Genomic DNA, 24,305 nt, shown 5'->3' with positions numbered 1-24,305 from the left:
TAAGGACATCACACACATCCATGCCCGAGGCAGGATTCGAACCTGCGACCGTAGCGGTCGCTCGGTTCCAGACTGTAGCGCCTAGAACCGCACGGCCACTCCGGCCGGCTGTTTGATGTATTATTTGTAACTGTAAGTTGACTGTCATAAATGTTACAAAGCCTTAAAACTCGTATTTTCATTTTGAAACACTCTGTAAATCTGTATAAACTGTATAAATTCCATAAGAATAAAACAGTTGCATTATTAATTTGATTTCTTTTGGTTATGCGTGAAAGACCCTCACGCGCTCAAGACGTTCTTCAGTCACCCTTGTTCTTCCCTTTGCGCGCAGGTATACGGACAAAATTTTCCGAGATGCTCTTTCGTTTGATGTATTATTTGTAACTGTAAGTTGACTGTCACAAATGTTACAAAGCCTTAAAACTCGTATATTCATTTTGAAACACTCTGTATATCTGTATAAACTGCATATATTCCATAAGAATAAAACAGTTGCATTATTATTCAAATTGTCCATTTGTAGCAGAAAAGTGAGCTTAAGTGAAAGTCTCCGAAACGACTACTTTGCTCTATAGGTTGGGAAAAGTGGCTAGAGACAGAGAAAAGGAGTAATACAACTCAAATGAAGTGGAATATGGTTTTCTAATGATTATCTTTGGATGTCTCTTCCCTGAACTCTGTCACACAATCCTCACCTGCAATCTTTTTATCTTCGTTCCATGTTAAGAACATGGTTAAAGAGTTCGTCCTCTTACTCTTGATTGAATACACACCTGAAGTTTCCATGAGTTTATTTGTCTTCAGTAGCATCACAGTTTTTTAAATAATTCTTCTTCCGAATGTAATTCTGGAGACACTGAATAATTTGGCTGCTGTAACAAACGGCATATGTTCTTTTCTTACAGCCTCCAATGCCTATCGCATAGCTTGGAAATTCCACTATTAATGTAATTTTCTTAAATAATTTGACAGGATGTTAAATATACCTGTAATAAGAGAACATAGCTTTTCACCAAGTTATTAGTGCACTAATGCCTCCTGTTATGTGTCCCATTATCAACTGCGTAGTCTTGAAGCATTGTAAATACGGTGCGAAATACATGGTCACTTGCCCACTTTGGCCCGTCAGGGGATTGGTCATTATTCCCGACTGGACTCCATTATGCTAAATGTTGTTTGAGTAGGAAATTACATAATGTCAGCAATTCATAAACACGTAGTTTCGAAGTTTTACCAGCTTTTTTTATCAGCTTTGCAGCAGTTAACTTGCACGATACACTGAGGTGACACGAGTCATGGGATATCGTGTCGAATCCCTTTTTACCTGGTATAGTGCATCAGCTCGTCGTGCCCCCCTGCAGGAATAGTGAACCATCCTGCCCCTGTAGCAGTCCATAACTGAGAAAGTGTTGCCGGTGCAGGATTTTGCGCACGAACTGTCTTCTCGATTATGTCCCATATCGGGTGATCTTGGCGGCTAAATCATTCGCTCGAACTGTCCTGAAAGTTCTTCAGAGGAATTGTGAACAAAGTCGCCCAGTGACATGGCGCATTGTCATCCATAAAAACTGTATCGTTTTTTGGGAACATGAAGTCCATGAATGGCTGCAAATGGTCTCCAAGTATCCGAACATAACCATTTCCAGTCAAAGCGCCAGTCAATTCCATGTAAACACAGCCCACACCATTATGGAGCCACCACCAGCTTGTTCTGTGCTATGTTGACAACTTGGGGCCATGGATTCGTGAGGTCTGCGCCACACTCGAACCCTACCATCAGCTCTTACCAACTGAAATCGGGACTCATGACCAGGCCACTGTTTTCCAGTCGTCTAGGATCCAAGCGATTTGGTCAAGAGACCAGGGAAAGCGCTGCCAGCGATGTACTGTTAGCAAAGGCACTCGCGTCAGTCGTCTGCTGTCATAGTCCATTAACGCCAAATTTGGCCGCACTGACCAAACGGATACGTTCATCGTATAAGTCCTACATTCATTTCTGCGGTTATTTTACGAGGTGTTATTTGTTAGCACTCACAACTCTACGCAAATGTCGCTGCTCTCGGTCGTTAAGCGAAGGCCGTCGGCCACTGCGTTGTCCCTGGTGACAGGTAACGCCTGAAATTTGGTATTTTCGGCTCACTCTTGACAATATGGATCTCGGAATACTGAATTCGCTAACGATTTCCAAACTGGAATGTCCCATGCGTCTAGTTCCAACTATCACTCCTCGTTTAGTATTTGTTAATTTCCGTCGTGTGGTTATAATCACGTAGGACACTTTTTCACGTCAATCACATGAGTACAAACGACAGTGCACTGCCATTTTATACCTTGTGTAGCGATACTGTAAATGTATCTGTATATGTGCACATCGCTATCGCACGTCTTTTGTCGCCACAGTGCATATTACATATTTTTAATATAAGCAACTGAATCTGTAGCTTGTCTTACATCAGGGTAGAGGAAACACAAAATATTTCCCTGCAGAGGAGCGTGAGCATGTATCGCCACGAAACTCTCTGACAAAACCAAAGAAATCTTTTTGAATAGTTTTAAATGTTCGACATTAGGCTGCAGCAATCCCAAAGAGAATAAATCAAAGTGGCCACTTTAACCGACCTGGCCGTGAAGCGCTCCTCATTCTGTTCAGTAATCCGCCAATTCCTTACCCCATATACGTTAATCGCGTGCAGAACTTGGCGTTGGAGACTTGTGCGGGAACTGTGTGTCTCTAATGTCATTTGCTTCGACCTACCAACGGTTTTTTTTATAAACTGTTCGTTGCAATTATAATATTAAATTGTGATCTGCAGTGAGTCCAGATATTAGTTCTATTCTACAACGACTCGTAGTATTCGTATAAGTTCACATTAACGGTAATTTCACACGCTTTATTCGTAATGACATTTAGTAACGAAAGTAACACACAACGAACCGTTTCTAACGAGTATGTGTCTCGACAATACCGAAAGCATACGATACAAAATTTAGTCGTTACTTTTACAAGACTATACTCAAGTGACCATACCAGTCGCATTTCCTGTACAAGTGGTGTCCAAAACGGAAAAACAGGCGCTAGAGGATCCTAAAGTGGTTATTTCGAGATACTGAACCACTAGCAGGAAATAATTATCTCTAGCGGTATAATGAACAGGTACTGAGCAGAGAAAATTTTGCAACGTACATGATCAAAAAAAAGGGAAAATATATCGCACTGCATCTCTGTGCATTTGTAAATCTGTACACTGAGCAAGCAGAAAAGAAAACCGACGACAAAACTGAATCACAGTTAAAGTTCAGACACAAAAAATGTTAACGTTTAGGTTTTTACCAATAGCACTGTAATTGTCAGACGCTGCAAAGGACCTGGAAGATAGCTATGGAAAGAACGTTGGTAGATGAACATCTAAATACGTAAAACAAGACTAATGAATGTAACTGAATTAAATTAGGAGGTATCGAGGGAATTAGATTAGGAAATGAGACAGTAAAAGTAATAAATGAGTTTTGATATCTGGCCGGAAAAGTAACTGATGATGGTCGGAATAGTAAAAAGCAGACTGGCAGTGGCAAGAAATGTGTTAACGAAAAAGAGAAATTTGTTAACAACGAATAAATGAAACCATTTTTAAAAATGTCTGTATGGGGTGTAGCCTTGTACGGATGTCTACATCTAAATTTACATCTACACTCTGTAAACCACCGTGAGGTGCATGGCAGAGGGTACATCCCACGGAACCAGTTTTTAGTTTCTTCCTGTTCCATTGAAGTATGGAGCGAGTGAAGAATGATTGTTCGAATACATATGCGCATGCAGTAATTATTCTAATCTTATTCTCACGGTCCCTATGTGAGCGATACGCAGGGGATTGCAGTATACTCATAGACTCATCATTTATAGGTATACCTTCAAGACTCTTCCAGTCCAGTTCCTTCCTCATCTCTGTGACACTCTCCCACGGATTAAACAGACTCATGATCATTCGTGCCGCCCTTCTCTTTATACGTTCAATATCCCCTGTTAGTCCTCTTTGGTACGGGTCCCACACACTTGAGCATCATTCTAGGATGGGTCGCATGAGTGATTTGTAAACAATCTCCTTCGTAGACTGATTGCATTTCCCTAGTATTCTACCAATAACCCAAAGTTTGCTACCTGCTTTACCCACAACTGAGCCTATTTGATCATTCCATTATATATCCCTACAGAGTGTTACACCTAGGTATTTGTATGAGTTGGCCGGTTGCTACAGTGACTCATTGAATTTATAGTCATAGGATAGCATGTTTTTTTTTTTCGTTTCGTGAAGTGCTCAGTTTTACATTTCTGAAATATTTAAAGCAAGTTGCCAATCTTTGCACCATTTTGAAATCTTATCGAGATCTGATTGAATATTTATGCAGCTTCTTTCATATAGTACTTTATTATATATAACTGCATCATCTGCAAAAAGCCTGATGTTACTATTAACATTGTCTGCAAGGTAATTGCCGGCCCCTGTGGTCGAGCGGTTCTAGGAGCTTCAGTCCGGAACCGCGTTGCTGCTACTGTCGCAGGTTCGAATACTGCCTCGGGCATGGATGTGTGTGGTGTCCTTAGGTTCGTTAGGTTTAAGTAGTTCTAAGTCTAGGGGACTGATGACCTCAGATGTTAAATCTCATAGTGCTTAGAGCCATTTGAACCATTTGCAAGGTCATTAATGTACAACATGAACAGCAAGGTTCCCAACACACTTCCCTGGGGTATGCCCGAAGTTACTTCTACATCTGACGGTGATTCTCCATCCAAGAAAACATGCTGTGTCTTCCCTCCCAAAAACTCCTCAATGCAGCCATAAATTTCACTTGATACCCCATATGATCGAACTTTAGACAATAAGCGTAGATGTGGTACTGAGTCACATGCTTTCCGGAAATCAAGAAATACTGCAGCTATCTTACAGCCTTGACCCAAATCTTACAGAATGTCAAGTGAGAAAAGTGCAAGTTGGGTTTCACATGATGGATGTCTTCGGAATTCAAGTTGGTTGGTATTGAGGACGCCATTCTGTTCAATATACCTCAATACGTTTGTGCTCAGAATATGTTCTAACATCCTACAACAACTTGATGTCAAGGATATTGGACTGTAGTATTCTGGATCACTTCTACTACCCTTCTTGTAGACAGGTGTGACCTGCGCTTTTCTCCCAAGAAACGGGCACGGTATTTTGTTCAATGAATCTACGATAGATGTAGTTAGAAGAGGAGCTAACTCAGCCACAAATTCAGTATAGAATCTGACAGGGCCCTGGAGCTTTGTTCAATTTTAACTATTTTCAGCCGTTACTCCATTCATCTTTTCAGTGGTACGGGGATTAAATTGGGGCAATTCTCCTGGGTTTCCTTTTGTAAATGAAGAGTTGAAAACGGAGTTAAGCATTTCAGGTTTTGCTTTGCTACTCTCAATTTCAGTTTGTCTCCGATTCGCGAGTGACTGGACTCTAACTTTGGTGCCACTAACAGCCTTTACATACATTCAGAATTTCTTTGGATTCTGTGAAAGATCGTATGACAATATTCTGCTACGGTAGTCATTGGAGGCATCGCGCATTGCTCTGTTGATAGCCAAACGGGTTTAATTCAGTATCTCTCTATCTATAGCCCTACGCTTTGTTTTACACCTATTACGCAGTAATCTGTCTCTTTAAAAAAAATTTACAGTGACTGTATACCACGGAGGTTCCCTCCCATTATGGACCGTTCTACTAATTACACATCTCTCCAGTAAATGGTCAACTACTCTTTTAAACTTGAGCCATAGTTCCTCTACATGCTGAAAGTTTCAAGTTCCTCATGAGGTATGACAGTACTGACTTTTTATCTAGTATACTGAATGTAAATATCTTTCTGCTTTGTTTATCTGTCCTTTGTACTTTTGCAATCATTGTTGCCACAACCGCGTCATGGTCACTAGTAACAGTTTCGATATGGACGTCCTAAAGAGGTCAGGTCTGTTCGTTGCCATTAGATCCAATATGTTTCCATCATAAAAGGGGCCCCTAACTATCTGTTCTAGCTACTTTTCAAAGAAGGCATTTAGTACCTTTTCACAGGTTGTCTTATCACGCCCTCCACTAACGAAACTGTAATTTTCCCAGTTAACTGTTGAGTGGTCTCCACCAATGATTACAGTATGATTGGGGACTTACGTACAAGTGAATTGAGGTTTTTTCTAAAGTTTTGGTTTACATCAGGATACGAGACTGGTGGGCGATAGAAGGATCCAATTATCATTTTATGCCTATCTCTGATACTGAGTCTTGCCCAAACAGTCTCACATGCACCTTTAATTTCTATCTCAGTGGCTTTGTGTTTCTTGTCTTCTGCGACGAATTCACCACCTCCGTTCCCCATTTGCCTATCCTTTCGATATACACTTAAATTTTCCCCCAAAAATCTCACTGCTATCAGTTTCAGGCATGGACGATAAGCAGTTCACACAAGAAGAGAATACAAGTGTTGGATTGTAGTGCTACAACAGACTGCCGAAGATTAACTTGGCAGATCGGATATCTAATCAGATTCAAGGAACTAAATCGAATTTGAGAAAAAAGAAATTTATGGTCTAACCTGATTAAAAGAATGAATCCATTCATGGAACACATCCTGAGGTATTGAAGAATATTCAGTTTGATAGAGAAGGGAAGTGTGGGAGAGTGAAAATTGTAGATGAAGACCAAGACTTGACTGCAGAGAGCAGATTCAAAAGGACACTCATAAGTTGTAGTAGTCACGTAGAGATGAAGAGGCTTGCAAATACCAGACTAGCGTAGAGAGCTGCGTTAAATAATTATTCGGACTGAAAGCTGCAGCAACAACTTAACGATAATCTGATTGATTTAAGGCACTTTGAGCTGGCCAAACTTACCCATGAAATGCATATTTCGAATGATGGAGTGTGGGAAGTACTGGTGTAGTGTGTGTATTTTTTTTTTGACATAATTAGAATCGCACTTCATTCAATGTTAATCCATTGTGTATTTTATATCCTTACAGAAAGTTTACAAGCAGGTAATGCGGGTACGACCTTAAATGACCAAAACTGCTACGAAAACTACCGTACTCGACACTTACTTATGATAGTCTATGGAAGTCAACAGTAGTTTTACAACTCTAATGAAGACCCACGGTGGTATTTTCAACTGTCGCAGTAGTGACGTCTGGGGTCATCAATGTCCACGTGGCCACGTTCGCCCTAGATAACCGGGTAAGACTGTCTGACTTTGGAGCTAAATTGTACAAGATGAAGTAATAACATCTCATTACCTGCCGCGCCATTTAAACTGAACATATTACATTCTGGTCATTCGCGACTCAGTCACAGTTGTTGCAGATAGTACCTCTTCTTGTCAGCGAGAAGATGTGGTTTCAACACAGCAGTGCACTATCACATTTCGGTATTAGTCTCTGTGAACAACCAAACAACAGACACATTCATCTTTGGATTGGAAAAGGAGGTCCTGGCGCACGGCCAACACGATCGCCGGATCTCACTCATATTGATTTTGTCCCGTGAGGTTGCATGAAGAAGTCGGTATACGATACCTCAGTAAAAAGTAAAGAGGAGCTGGTACTTAGCATCCTAGCCGCCTGTCTCATTGTACAACAGACAGCCGGAATAACTGACATCATCAGAATTTTTTCTACTGTTGTAACGAATGCATTCCAACTAGAGGTTATCACTTCGAGCAATTCCTATGAGTTTCAGTTGTGGCTAAAACGTGTATGTTGTCAATTTATACTTGAAACCACAGCTGTGATACATATGATGAAAACTGAAGATGGAGAGGGGAGAAAGGAAAGGGAAGGGAAGGAACTAATGTCAGCTGCACCGGGACGTCATGTGGAATCAGCGGCGATGAGTATTTGTTTATGTCAATAATGACCTTTACGATCTATAATTTTGACTCTAAATGTTTATCATACCTTACAAAATTACAACCGAACACATTATGACCACTTACTTAATAGCGTGTTGCTCCACCTTTGGAACGATACACAGGGTGTTCCGAAAATATTCGTTCAAATTAAAACAGAAGGTAGAGAACATCAAAAGAAATATATTTCGATAAAGAACATAATATGGTCTCTGAAATCGCTTTGTAATACTAGGGAACATTTTGTTAGTGGTGCTGTCGTAAGCTGTTGCGTCGGTGTCGCTGACTGGGAATGTCTATTGGTATTAAAAACTGCTTTGAGTACGGATGGTTGGCTCAGAAATCCTCTTGGAAATACGACTCATTCGCAAGGATGTACATGTACTTCCAGCACAATGGGGCGCCGGCCCATTTAAGCGTTGCCGTGAGGAATCATCTGAAAGCCAACTTCAGGAATCGATGGATCAGGCCGAGGTGGTCCTCTGGCCTGGTACCTAGCTCACCTGACCTCACGTGTCTGGATTTCTTCCTCTGGGGGTATATCAAGCAGCTGGTGTATGGAACCGTAGTGGAAACAGAAGAAGACCTCGTCACCATGTAACACCGTAGCTATAATGCTCTACTGATTTATTTTGCCTTTTTATTTTATTTAATGTTACATCGTTGAGCTTCTGTAAATGTGTTTGATTGAATAGATAACACAAAATTGTATACTCGTTTCTTTGTAAAAATTTTGATGTCATGATTTGATTCTACGCAATGTAGTGTATCTGTCATTTTAATTCGTTGTCCCAATTGGAGGGAGGTGCAAAGGTTCTATTTTATTTAAAATGTTTGTTCTTTGTTATGTAAACTGCTGCCCTTCACTTAGAATTCTTAGTTATGTTGTATGTAAAAGGTACTGTGGTTCCCCTCAGGAACGAAACTGTGTAGCGCAGCTTGTGGTTGGCCTAGGTAGAAAAGGTGGAACCAAGAGTCAGTCGGGGACGAGCTACCATGTTGCTCATGTAAAGGCTGCATATTGTGCTGGTGCCGAGAGAGGCTTTCCGTGCCAATTTCCAATGCCTCGGATGGATGGATAAAGAACTGGAACTATTCTGGAATTAATGTCTATAATCACCACCAAGATATGACAGTTTCCGGCGATTCTACCTGCAAATCCACCTACTAACATGCAATCGCCACCACATTGCGCAATCACTGTAACTGAACACTATAATAATGTACAGTGAAGGATCGGCTTATTATATGTGTTAGTGTGCTCAAATATAAGGCAATTCATAACTGAATTTATGTACCCACCTTGATTTGTTTCCTTATCATAACACCTCTCAGGTTCCTCTCCGTTTGAACTAAAGTGATTACCGAGTGTCGTTACTGAAAGAACATTAAAGCCCAGTGTTTTGCTAATTAATGCCTCTTGAACATATTAAAAAGAAAGTTAAAGTTAATGTGGCAAGAGAGTGAGTTAAAGTAAATGATGCTTGCTGAAAATAATTTTCCTTTTAAAACTGCTTATTAATATGTTGTTGCCAACTTCAAAATTAAAAGTTCTTAAGACTGAGGCTTATAAAGTTTTGCTTTGTAAATTATCACATTGCTGCCTGTTGTAAATCGCAAAAGGTGATTCAGTATCTTACAAATATGTTAATTTTGTGTCTCACTGTAGTAAATGTGGAAAACTGCAGTTGTGGACAGTTATATGCTCATGCTTACTAAGCACTTGTTTCTTTTGAGTATTGAAAGTGTATTGATAGTGTAATAGGATCCACAGGTTATCCTTTATGCTCATGATAAATAACAATTAATAGAAAGACCACTAATTCATGAAAACAATAATTTCTTTATTCAATAAAACAACGAGAAGTAACCTATTAGTGAATTCCATTTAACTTTCATTCTAAATAGAAAAGTATTTAGCTGAGAGATGCTTAACTTGTGACCAGTTCACAATTTTGCAGTGAACTACATTTATAATGTTATGTCAGCTAGGAAAATGGTGGAACAATAATACTGAACCTACGTCCAATTAATGATTCTGCAGTGAATACTAATAGTAACGTTATAAAAACCAATCAGTTTGAATAAGCCCTGAAAGTAATAGTGTGTTTTGTTAGCTGTTATATTTCTGCAAATAGTTTGTGCTGCTCTAGTTGTTAGTTCCAACCTTAACGTTAACATATGCAAGTGTCCGAGTTCATTGCAATCGGGTGTGGTAAAGTATAGATTGTGTTTGTCCGTTAAAGTTACTAATAACTATTTTCTTGAACAAGTATGTTAATCATTCTCTTGCCTAATTAGGCTGGCGACCGTTTTCTTTATCCTTAGAACAGTGTGGACAGGTTAAATATTATTAATTGCTGTTTAAATATTTACGTATTTCTGACTTTCACTTCCGATAAGCCACCTTCGTTAGGTATATCACGGTCAACATAACAAAATTCCTATCAGAGGGTAACACTGCTCTGTTGCTTTATACCATAATTACTTTAACAGAGTAGTTCCATTTTACAAACTGCCTCCAGCTTTGTGGTTATGGTATAGTAGTAGCGGACGGTAGTGTTATACGTGGCTTTTCCGTGACAGGACTAGTTGTTCTGTTGGGGCATAGTATGTAAACCAAATTTAGTATTTCATAGCACAAGCTGCGTAAATGCAGTTGCAGTGTTATAACCAGAACTGCCGTCGCTGCTAGTAGCGTTGTGGACTTGTCACGAATCTTGGCACGGACACGACAATGGTCCGACGGTGTACTGCGTGCATACAGGTCAGCGGTCGTGCGTTCGAGCTATAATTAGCTATCTAAACCACCTTCTGTGTAAATCGTCCCTAGCATCAGACGCTGCCGTCAGCGACAATATGTACCATAACTACACACATTTCTTTTGGTGTTCTCTACCTCCTGTATTTATTTGAACGAACAGGTCTACAAAGATATGTGGCACCAGATTTCTACCCATAGATCATGCAACTAACTAGCTAACTAACCTCGTCCGAACAGGCCTCAGAAGACCCAACGGTAATCGTGACCGGAGCCGCTACTTCTCAGGCAAGTAGCTTCTCAATTGGCCTCACAAGGGCTGAGTGCACCCCACTCACCAGCAGCACTCGGCAGCCCCGGACGGTCACCCGTCCAAGTGCTCGTCAAGCCCACGCTTAACTTCGGTGATCTGACAGGAACCGGTGTTACCACTGTGGCGAAGCCGTCGGGACCCACAGGTAATGTAATTCCCGTACATTACGAGCCGGAGGTTTGCGGACGTAGAAATGGCGCCCGATAGCATCCGAGATGTGTTCCATAATGTTCTGATCAGGCGAATTTGGTGGCCGAGACATCAACGTGAGTTCACTGTCATGTTCTGAAAACAATGATTCAGAACTGGAATCATTCACGTCATGTGACAATCTGGCATCAGTGTCGGTTGAGGCTATATCGTATTGGCAGGGGCGTAACGAGGATGGGGCATTGCCTTGAGGTCCCCGAGAACAAAGGCTCCTGGCTCCCGAAAGAAGGAAATGAAAAAAACAAGCAATAAACAAAATGGAAAAGTTAGTAAAGATCCATTGGTGAAGTGAAGTATTTCGTTATCTTAAAATAACCAAAGCTGGTTTTGGAAACCCTTCGGAGGATCTCTTTAGAAAAATGCGAATCATTTACATCCTTTACCCAGGCTGAATGTCAATCTGCTTCATGACTCATGCATTCATTCATTAGAACCACAGAACGAAAGAGATTAAACCTGAGGAAGGATTGCGGCCAAGGCTACGACGAAATGGAGGACTTCAAGAAGTATTTGGGAAATTCCAACTAGAAGTACACACTTGGCGTGAATGAAAAATATTCTGTAACACAGACATACGCTACTAATTTCGAAAAGAGTTGTCCTAAACGTTAATACTTGTAGATTAAATGCTTCTAAATCCCGGGCTATAAATAGTGAGCAAATCACGCAGAATATGCATCAGTATACTTGGGGGAGTACAGTGTTAAATCACATTACAAATTTAATTGTACTCGCAAAATTCGAAGCAAAAGCATCATAGATAGAACCAAAATGTAGGTATTTTCCCGTCGACGACGAGGAGATTTAGAACCGGAGAACAAGACAGAATTGGGGAAGGACAGGGAAGGAAAGTGGTCGTGCCCTTTCAAAGCAACCATCAAGGTATTCGCCTTAAGCGAATTAGGGAAATCACGGAAAACCTGAATCTGGCTGGTCGGATGGGAATTTGAAACGAATACAAGTACACTGTTTTAGCATTGCTTGAATTTTCAAGGAAAATGAAATTGTTTCAGCAACCTAAAACTATGTACAACACAGAAAAGTGAGGCATGGAAGTGTCAGGAAGAGTTTTAATACTTCGTATGAACTGATCAAAGATATTACCAGAATTGTGGGCACTGTTAGTAAGGTTCTTTATGTAAGCATCGTAACACTGATAAACCGAAACATTATGGCCACTGTCCGCCTGGCGGCTCTGCGGGCACGTGACGCGGTAGCAAAAGTATGTAAGCGGAGCAGACACAGACGGGGGATCACCCTTGCGAAGATATGGGCTGCAAACAGGGGAACCCATTGACATAAGCGACTTTGACAAAGGACAGATTATTATTACACAGATCCTGTGAACGAGTATCTCGAAAACGGCGAAGCTGATCGAATGTGCACGTGCTACAGTCGTAAGCAGCTACGATAAAAGGTAAAAGGACAGTGAAACTACCACTAGGCGTCAAATCGTTGCGAGTCCACGACCCTTCACAGAACGTGGAACTCGGAGGCTTGTCTGCGGGGTAAAGTAGGATAGATGGTGATCTGTGGCGTCTCTGACGAAAGAACACAATGCTGGTGCACGCCGTTCATCGTACGTTGTTGATCTTGGAGCTCCGCAGCAGACCACCACTACTTCTTCACATGTTGACCCAACGACATCGCCAATTACGAATGCAGTGGCCACGGGATCATCGGGATTCGATCGTTGATAAAAGGAAACGTGTTGGTTTCTTGGGTGAATCACATTTTTGCTGCACTAGGTCGATGGTCGTTACCACAAATGTCGTCATCGAAGTGAACGACGGCTCGAAACGTGCAGCGCGCGACGGACGCAGGCTGGTGGGAGCAGTATTATGGTATGGAAGACATTCTCCTGCGCTCGCGTAGGACCTGTGGTAGTAATCGAAGACACGCTGACAGCTGTGAACCACCTCCATCCCTTCATGCTTGATGTTATCCCCGACGGTGACGTCATCTTTCACCAGTATAATTGTCCGTACCCCGGGGCCAGAACCGTTCTACAGTGGTTTGAGGAGCATTATGGTGAACTCAGGTTGGTGTCTCGGCGAGCAAATTCGCCTGAAGTAAATCCTATGGAACCCATCTCGGTCGCCTCAGGCTCCATCAACGCGTACGCAATTCAGCGACCTGTATTTAAGCGAATTACGCGACCTGTGCGTAGACACCTAATTTCTTTATTTACACGTCACGTTCCGTAGGACCAAATTGAGGAGCAAATCTCCAAGGTCATGGAACGTGTCAGTACATGAAATTACAACATAAAAGTAATAACAGATAAAAATAAAATGATTATCAACCCGAAAAAAGTCAAGCCATAAGTTTAAGTAAATGCAGTCAACAATACAACAAGAATCAGCTTAATTTTTCAAGGAACTCCTCGGCAAAGTAGGAGTGACCCATGAGGAAAGTCTTTAGTTTCGATATGAAAGCGCGTGGATTACTGCTAAGATTTTTGAGTTCTAGTGGTAGCTTATTGAAAATGGATGCAGCAGTATATTGCACACCTTTCTGCACAAGAGTTAAGGAAGTTCGATCCAAATGCAGGTTTGATTTCTGCCGAGTACTAACTGAATCAAAGCTGCTTATTCTTGTGAATAAGATAATATTGTTAACAAGAAATGATAGCAACAAATATATATGTTGAGAGACCAATATGAAAATACCCAGATTCGTGAACAGGGATCGACAAGAGGTTCGTGAACTTATTGCCCGAACCACCCGTTCTGTGCCAAAAATATCATTCTAGAATGGGAAGAGTTAGTAAAAATGGCAGCATTAAGTCTCTGAACAAGATCCTGAACGTGCGCTTTCCACACCGGTTTACTATCTATCTAAACACCTAGAAATCTGAACTGTTCAGTTTCACTAATCATATGCCCATTCTGTGAAATTAAAACGTCAGGTTTTGTTGAATTGTGTGTAAGAAACTGTAAAAACTGAGTCTTACTGTAATTTAGCGTTAGTTTATTTTCTACAACCTATGAACTTACGCCATGAGCTGCACCATTTGAAACCGAGCCAATGTTGCACACAACTTCCTTTACTACCAAGCTAGTGTCATCAGCAAACAGAATTATTTTACAGTTACCTGTAATACGAGAGGGCACATCATTTATATAAATAAGGAACAAGAGTGGCCCCAACACTGATCCCTGGGGGCACCCCCCACTTGATCGTACCCCACTCAGACCCCACATCACAGCCATTCTCAACACTGTGAATAATGACCTTTTGCTGTCTGTTACTAAAGTAAGAGGTGAACCAAGTGTGAGCTACTCCCTGTATTCCGTAATGATCCAACTTCTGGAGCAATATTTTGTGATCAACACAATCGCACTATAAACGTCCTGCCATTCTTGTTCTTTGACAAGGTTTAAAAAATTCTCTATTGCTGTTGGATTAACTTTCCTACATAGCTTGTAATTATATGTGACATTTGTTTGAGTACAAAAGCCTTTTAGTGTTAAAATTTGTGCATAATGGTCTGAAAAGCCATTCACCCTTTTACTAACAGAATGCCCATACTAGTAATGAAGAATGAATAAAAATATTGTCTATGACTGTACTACTGTTCCCCAGCACCCTAGTTGGAAAAAACAGAGTCTGCATCAGACCATATGAATTTAGGAGATCTACCGACATCCTTTTTCTTGCACCATAATAATGCCACATACCTCCACAAGTCTACCAAAACACTGTCGGATCCCTGATGCGCAGAATTAGTGACGTATTTCGTTCCAAAGACGGACAAACAAGCTAGTAAGCAGGTGGTCAAAATGTTTTGGCTCATCAAATGGCTCTGAGCACCATGGGACTCAACTGCTGTGGTCATAAGTCCCCTAGAACTTAGAACTACTTAAACCTAACTAACCTAAGGACAGCACACAACACCCAGCCATCACGAGGCAGAGAAAATCCCTGACCCCGCCGGGAATCGAACCCGGGAACCCGGGCGTGGGAAGCGAGAACGCTACCGCACGACCACGAGATGCGGGCTTTTGGCTCATCACTGTGATTTAAGATGAACACTTTATTAGTGTATACCTTACAGTTTCCAACAAAAACTTTCCAAAACAAGTTTAATATTTTCAACTCTTATTTCTTTACGAGCATAAGTCGACATATGGAACGGACTGTAGTCGAATTAAATCGGGTGGTGCTGAGGGAATTAGATTAGGAAATGAGTCACGTAAAGTAGTAGACGAGATTTGCTATTTGGAGAGCAAAGTAACTGATGGCGGACGAAGCAGAGAGGATATAAAATGTAGACTGGCAATGGCAAGGAAAGCGTTTCTGAGGAAGAGAAATTTGTTAACATATAGTACAGATTTAAGTGTCAGGAAGTGGTTTCTGTCAGTATTTGTATGGCGTATAGCCATGCATGGAAGTGAAACATGGACGATAAATAGTTTCCACAAGAAGAGAATAGAAGCTTCCGAAATGTGGTGCTACAGAAGAATGCTGAAGATTAGAAGGGTAGATCACATAACTAGTGAGGAGGTATTGAACAGAAGTAGGGGGGGGGGGGGGGGGGGAGAGAGAGAGAGAAATTTGTGGCACAACCTGACTAGAAGAAGTGATCGGTTGGTAGGTCATGTTCTGAGGCAGGTTGGTAGGTCATGTTCTGAGGCATCAAGGAATCACCAATTTAGTATTGGAGGGCAACGTGGAGGGTAAAAATTGTGGAGGGAGACCAAGAGATGAATATGCTAAGCAGATACAGAAGGATGTGGGTTGCAATAGATACTGGGATATGAAGAAGCTTGCAAAGGAGAGAGTAGCGTGGAGAGCTGCATCAAACCAGTCTCTGGACTGAAGACCACAACAACAAGTCGACATATGCAGTTTTGTTAAACGTAGCAGATAATTTTCGATAAACAACTCCTTGGCATAATGGCGTTCGAAAAATTGGTTAAAATTGCGTGCTAAAGCACTAGTGTGTGACCGATTGCAGGTAATAATAATACGTCGCCACTGCCAGCGGCACTTCGCTCGTGTGTGGAACACTTAATGGGCTCATCGTCGACGGAGCTGGCGCACTTGTCAGACAAGGGGGCCCACTGTGATGCAAGAGGTCACACGCAGATGATGCTCACGACAGTGAAGTAGGTATCACCGACATGAAACACGCAGTTAAGCAGGAACGACTGTAGCGTCAGTTCTATGGCGCACAGTACGGCTGAATCACCAAAGGTGGTAGCGAAGTGAGTCATCTTATTAGCCATGGAGGTGGGGAGATGCCATGACGTCACAAACTTGAAGCCGACAGAAACCGAGCTCCGCCATTGCAGTTTGGTCAGAAGACTCGTTTCCGATTGTGCTACTGTCTAGAGCTGCTGAAGGTTTTTTCATTTTAAAATGCCGGTTTGCGTTGTTTACGGGTGTACTAACCGTTGGAATAGTGCTACCAAGTTAAAAGGAATCACGTTCCATGCGTAAGTGGCCCCGTTCGTAAAATATTGTCGTTTATATTCGTGAGATGTGCGGCCTTGTTTACGTTTTGTGAAACTGTTTTCTTCTTATTTTATTTCAGATTTCCGATCAATGAAGCTCGTAGGGCTCTGTGGGTTCATATGCTTATTTTTCTTGACAAAGCACAAACGATGTTTGTATTTACAAATGAAATTTTGTGTAAGTGTGTAAACGAGTAAGAAATATAATCCGGTATGTAAACTAGCATAGCTTTCGGGTTCTGCTTTCAGTTTACATCGACACAAATACAGTAAAATGTGATTTGAGTTTGAAAAGAGCTTTGTACACTGTTATTTTTCATCATTCGAAGTTCGTATCCAAGAGAAACACTTAAGTTAACGAGACCAAATCAGTTGTATTGCTGGGGCAAAAACGCATTAAAAACAAAACGAAAACACCTGAAAAAGCTATTCTGACGTTGTGTTATGCATGTAAACATTGTAACACTCATCGTCTGAAATTATTTCGCAGACATAACATTAAATATGAAGAACACGCAATTCTAACAAGTGCTCTGTCACTGTTTTGACCAATCAAACATGGCGGCCCACCGGCTTCAAACAGACGTACAGCAGACGGCCATAGTGCCATCTCCCCTCCTTATTAGCAGTTCGAATTCCAGAGACCTCTACCGATTCAGCGTACAGAACGCGAAGTCAAGAACATGTGGGGGCATTCTTCTGGATCTGAGGATACCAACTGCACTGGCACGGAGACAATTATCTAATGGTACGTAAGCAGAAACAACAATTTCGAATCGCATTTCATTCCACTAAGACAAATGGTTCAAATGGCTCTGAGCACTATGCGACTTAACTTCTGCGGTCACCAGTCGCCTAGAACTTAGAACTAATTAAACCTAACTAACCTAAGGACATCACACACATCTATGTCCGAGGCAGGATTCGAACATGCGACCGTAGCGGTCGCTCGGTTCCAGACTGTAGCGCCTAGAACCGCACAGCCACTCCGGCCGGCCCACTAAGACACTTGTGATTTAAAAGGCAAATTAATTTTCTGACAACAATATAGTATAATGCAGGAAATCAGTCTGTAATGCGTCCATCTAAAAAATAATATTTCATATGATACGCGCAAGGAAAACATTTGTTCCCAGACAAAGCAATGATATGCTCAACTTGTCGAACATACGAGTGGATAGAAATGGTTCAAATGGTTCTGAGCACTTTGGGACTTAACATCTGTGGTCATCAGTCCCCTAGAACTTAGAACTACTTAAACCTAACTAACCTAAGGACATCACACACATCCATGCCCGAGGCAGGATTCGAACCTGCGACCGTAGCAGTCGCGCGGTTCCGGACTGCGCGCCTAGAACCGCTAGACCACCGCGGCCGGCCGAGTGGATAGAAAAAGTACTTGGCACACAAGCCAATTTCAATTTCAAAGGAGACTGTAAGATTTGTAGTATCCCAATTTTCCTGTAATAATAACATTTGTAAAGTTCATGTTCCACCAACATAAACTGCCTCATAAAAACTGGGATCAATAGCCACGATGATTGCAAAAACAAATTATCCTCAATACGACTGCAGTGTCGGATATCTCCATATTTATTATTCATATAAGTCTGTGGGAATTTATGTTATGCGTCCGCAGAAAGATGCAATCGATTGTACGCCTATATTTTTGGCAACAAGGATTGTCAAAAATCAAATTACAGCCAATGGGTTACCTTTTGACTGCTGTCGTCCTTCCGTCCTCTTGCTGCATTTTACGGTGGTTTTAAGATTTTGCTGAGTGGGGACAGAAACATTCGTGTCGTTCACCATTCGATTCGTCTCATGCCGTTGCTAACCAACGGCGGATATAGCTGCAGAGACTACTGTATTGTTGAGAACTGTTTCACGCGAAGATTTCTTTTTCTGTCCTACGACGACATGGGGAAAATAATCATTTCACAGTTAAGGAGACAATCGAGCGAAAGTCGCAGGGGTGAAATTAGTTGGGGTGACCGGGGGATGTGGAGCCCGAAGGAAAGAAAGGAAAAAAAAAAGGGTAATTAAAACGTGAAATAAAAAGAGGAAAAATTAGGAAAACTGATTAGTCAAGACAAGTCATGCGCTATGCTGCATAACCTAAGATTATTTTTGAAATCCTTGTAAGTCCAAGATAAGAAAGTCATATAACTCCTTCACCCATGTCAAGCATCAGTCTCGAACTTAAATTAATCAAATCTATAGAACGAAAGGGACAAGATGTGAACACGTTTCGGCCAAGGTTACGATGGGATATCCATCGTGAGTGGCTTATATAAAGGGCGTGTTAAAAAATTATCAAGTCACAATTTGAATCTAGTTCTTACAGGAGTTGTAGGGGCCAGAGATTAATCAAAAAGTAGTTTTGTTTTTTGAAACAGGTGAGAACGTCTACAAATGTTTTGGTCTCAGCATGATAAAGTCATGAAGATAGATTTGTGGGTGACGTTTTGGTGAGTTTCGTGATGGGGGAGCGGTCAGGCGTGCAGCAGGAAGAGTGGGCCGCTAATGACTGTAGTTACACCCCTGGATATGGGATATTTAAATACCAGTAATTTTAGTGATTCATTAACATGAGACAGGCTCCACTGATGGACAGGGCACTGAGAGACTGCATTTTCTTTGCACAGGTCTTGTTCTCGAATGTGGTATTCCAGGAATCGGTTCTCCCAGCGAATGTAATATTCCAGACATCGTTTAACACTGAACACGCTCGGATTGAGAACTTACAAAATAAAAATGTCGAATTAAAACGCCTTCAGCCATCTAAATTTACAGTTGTTGTTTTATTTGAGCAAACCAGTTTCAGCGTTACATTAAGCCGTCTTCAGGCCCCTTATCGACGTGTAGGAAGAATCCCACCTCTGGTCCAGTCACAATAGGGACCAGCATTTAGTCGCTGTTTATCCCTAGATTTCTTCTTAATACAGCATTGCCTTCGATCATGACTTGCCGACTCGATTCGACATTTTATACTGAACAGCCAAGGTCCCACAACCATCTGTATAAAGATGGAATTACAGAGATTTGAGAAATTGCAGGTTCTCAGATTGCCCATCACTGGTTGATGCCTAACATGAGTATCATGAAACATGACGGTAAGTTTGCATTTCGATCGTATCTTCAGTCTTTCTTCCTCGCCCCAAATATTTGCCGTCCCCGACTGAACGCGGTTTTACAAGCAGGAACAGTGTGTTCAGCCAGTTCAAAGCCGCCCTTGGTCCACCGGCAGTGCGATACAGCAGTCGTGTGCCGCGGGTCGTTGTAACGCCCTAACAGGTTGTCCTGGCTGGCGTGCCACGCTGCCAGTACAGCCAGAAGAATGTAGGTCAAGAACCAGGCGCGCCTATGGGGCCATCGCGCTCTGGTTCACAGGATCGTCACCAGGCAGCGCCGCCACCGGCCAAGCCATTGACGTGGCCAGAGTGGGCGGGGCAACCTACACATCGCGTTGTGCGCACTCGCCGCTGTCTCTCGGGACTGTCGCCGACTGGAAAGCATTACAGCAGTGAACTGCCGGCAGAAACTCACAACGTAGCAAGAACTAGTAGTCCCACATTGAATCTGCATGCACAAAAAACCGCACTACAGAAATTTGACAATTGATGATGTACTATCTATCAGAAACACTATTACTATTCTCAGAAACTGCTCATGGACACACTGGTCAGCTTCAGTGTATTACTTTTCAACGATTTATTACACTCGTGTGCCAACACTTCTGCTCCCTAATGACAGTCGTCACTAATAGTAAGAGTGAATTTAGGTTGAAGTATGAATATCGCAAACACATTACTAAAAGTATAAGTACCTTTCACATAGGCAATGTCTCCTGTCTAGAGTTCAGAACAGAGTTTTATATTCTATAACATGTTGGCAGCAAACATCAGGCAGAAAACTGGAAAGCCCAGATATTCAAAAACAAAGTAAAGGCCAGTCCCTTTTTAATGCACCAGAATATTTGAACTTGGGCATGCAGATTCAGTTAACACGATGTCCATACTAAGTAGGTTTCAACTTTTCCATTACATTGGCAGTTGTAGTGTTCTCTGAAATCAGCAAAGTTATATACATTTTTAGTGTGAAGAAGTACATTAAAAATAGCAGTGAAGAGTGTAAGAGGGTAACTGTTAATCTACACACACACACAAAGCAATCTATAAGTACATCCCATAATTATCAAAGCTGGTGGATTGGCACTAATTGAAGTTATTTGTTAGTAATGCTTCTGCATGCTAATGTATAAATTTACTCACTCAGCATTCCTAATGGCTCTTCTTCATGGTGGGATTTGTGGGTCATAATGATTGAATGACCTAATTAATTACAAACATCATTTGCTTATTTAATGATGCTACTAGTTATGGCAGTAATCATTTATATATGAATAATCCATGGGGAAAATGGGGTAAGTCTGTTTAATTAGGAATGACTGTAATCATTCATATATGAAGAACCCGTGGAAAAATGGGGCAGGTTCTCTTAATCAGGAAATTAATTTATGGCACATTCTAATATGTAATCATCAGTACTACAAAACAGTTAAAATGACTTTCAAATAATGCGACAAGTCACTGAGATACAAGGGATTTCACTTTTGGTGGTAACGGAAAAAATGTTCTAAGCCAGTCTTTTCATTGAAAGAATGTGGCAAGTCCAAGGTTTTCTTCCTCTGTTCACTTTACATCTATTAGGTCAGTTGGGTTGTGACTGCAAACAAGATCAATTGAATTTCTTACTCTCTGTTGTTTCTTTACATTAAAAGTATTTAGTTTGAAGTGTGATAGTAGTGTGGTCCTCATAGGATTTTCAGAATGTGTGGATCATTAAGGGACAGTGACAAACTATCTATAAATCAATCAGCTAAAAAGAGAAAAAGTTATGGTAGAATGAGTAATGTTTGTGGGGACCTTAGAGCAATGTTTCAAGAGTTAGTCACTGACTGTAAATGCTCAGTTTGAGTGTTTCAAACAAGTCAAACCCTACAAAAAAGAACAGCTTATCAAGAATTTTAATTTGTTAGGTAACTGTAACTACTCTTTGTATTTAGCCAGCTTAATTATTGTGACATTAATCGCTCATAGAAAGCCTAGGCATCACAATTCCAATGCCAGAGATTGCTTTTTCCAGCACATTGTAAGAATCAAACTAATTGATATAATGAGTGAAATTCCTGTTTGCTTTTAATGGAATAGCAAAGTGCAGGGAATAGCAATAATACCGTACATCTAAATTTATGAATCCTATGGCAATAGCTAATTTCTGCATTGTCATACACAAATTTCTCCATCTATATCTGTACCATGCAAATTACAGTGAAGTGCATGGGAGAGAGTACATTGCATTGTACCAGTTAGTAGGGCTTTTTCCTGTTCCTTTCACGTATGGATTGTGAAGAACAGCTGCTTAACTGCCTCTGCTGCCTGTAATCAGTCTACTCTAGTCTCTGTGTTTCCGAACTGAAACACTGGGGGGTTGTAATCTATTCCTAGATTCAATACTTAAAGATGGTTCTAGAAACTTTTTAACTACATTTTCAAAGAATATGTTTGTATCTATCTTCAAACATTTGTCAGTTCAATTCTTTCAGCATCTTTGCGACACTTCCCCACGCGTCATACAAATCTGTGACCATTTGTACTGCTCTTCTTTATATCCATTCATTAGTCCTATTTAATATGGGTCCCACACACTTGAGCAATATTCTAGGATGTGTCAAATGGATGTTTCTTATATAGTCTCCTTTGTAGACTAATTGGATTTTCCTCGTATTCTAGCAATGAACCATAGTATGTCTCCACATTTACCTACAACTATGATTATTCCAGACTGTTACTCCCAAGTATTTATATGAGTTGGCTGATGGCAACTGTGTCTCATTGATATTATAATCAAAGGATACTATGACTGTTTCTTTTTTTTAAGTGCACAGTTTTACATTACTGAACATTTAAATGCAATTGTCATTCTTAGCATCACTATGAAATAGTATCAACATGTAACTGAATATCTGAGCAGTTTCTTTCAGACAGTATTTCATTATAGATCTATGAAAAGTCTTAGGTTACTATTATTATCCACAAGGCCACTAATATACTACATGAACAGCAAAGGTCCCAACACACTTCCCTAGGACACCACCAAAGTTATTTCTAGATCTGCTGATGAATCTCCATTCAAGATAACTTGTTGTGTTCTCTTTACTAAAATATCTTCAACCTAGTTAAAAATTTCACATGATGCTTCATACAATCATACTTTGATAATATTCATAGATGTGGTACAGAATCAGGTGATTTTCAGAAATTGAGAAATATTGCACCTACCTGACTGCCTTGATCAATGACTTTCAGTAAATCATGTGGGAAAAATCTGCATTGGGTTTCACATGAATGATATTTTCAGATTTCACACTGGTTGGCATGGAGGAGTTCAATCTGTCTGAGGCACCTCATTACATTTGAACTCAGAATATCTTCTTAGGTTCTACAACTAATGGATGTCAAGGATATTGGGCAGCAGTTTGTGAAACAGTTGTACAACACTTCTTGCAGATGAGTGTGATCCATGCTTTCTTCCAATTACTGTGCACAGTTTTGCGTCTGAGGCATTTATGGTAGATTCCAGTTAAAAGAGGGGCTAATTCAGCTGCAAAATCAGTATAGAATCTGATAGGGATTCCACTGAACTCTGAAACATAGTACAATTTTAACTATTCCAGAGTTTTTTTAATGCCACTGACATTACAATATATTTCAGTGATTTTTTCAGAGGTATGAGAATTAAATTGTGGCAATACTACTGGATTTTCCTTTGTAAAGGAACAGTGAAAAATGGAATGTAGACTTTCCCAGCGAATACTGGTGAAGAACTCCTCTCAAGCTTTCATCCAGGTGGAAGCTTGAGAAGACTTCATTATTTGAAAATGGTGTTAACCATTTTTGATTTTTCTACAGTATTCAGGCAAGTCAGTGGAACAGGGATATAATTTTCTTTAGAGATTATGAAAATTAAAATAATAGTCAGAGTTCCTCAGTTTTACATAGACTACGACAGAGTATGACTTTCTGCAAGGCATGCCTGCCATTCGCTTACATCATAACATATTCTGACACTGAAATAAAGGGTTGGAATTCTGTCAAAAGTGACATTAAGAAGTATCCTTTATTGAGGGTCACTAGTTTCAGACGTTATGTCCATTTTCAAAACAATCATCTTCATAAGTAATTAAATTACAGATGTGAGGCTGCAGTTTAAGGTATGAACTCGCAATGCCTATGTTTTGATTACTGAAAGATTGTACTCTTTTTCCATACATACATTAAGTTCTCATATGAAGGCACAGAACCAAAAAGTGTAGAACACATCCTTAATTTCATTTCTGGTGGTCTGTGTATTTTAATTAGACACAAGAAATTTATTTCACTCAGGATCACATGTATTCTGTGCTGTATTCTCAAAATCAGCTATCCACATAATAAGAACAGTGCTCCACGATGTACGCATGAGACACACCACACAGTGAAACCTAAATATTATGTTCACATACCATGTCAAAAGAGTACTTGTTAGTATCCATCCTCCGGAAAGTCTATGCCTGCAGAAACTCTTTAAATATA

This window comes from Schistocerca nitens, chromosome 8 (genome assembly GCF_023898315.1).
Source record: "Schistocerca nitens isolate TAMUIC-IGC-003100 chromosome 8, iqSchNite1.1, whole genome shotgun sequence".
Classification (NCBI taxonomy): Eukaryota; Metazoa; Arthropoda; class Insecta; order Orthoptera; family Acrididae; genus Schistocerca; species Schistocerca nitens.
This window is presented reverse-complemented; position numbering follows the sequence as displayed.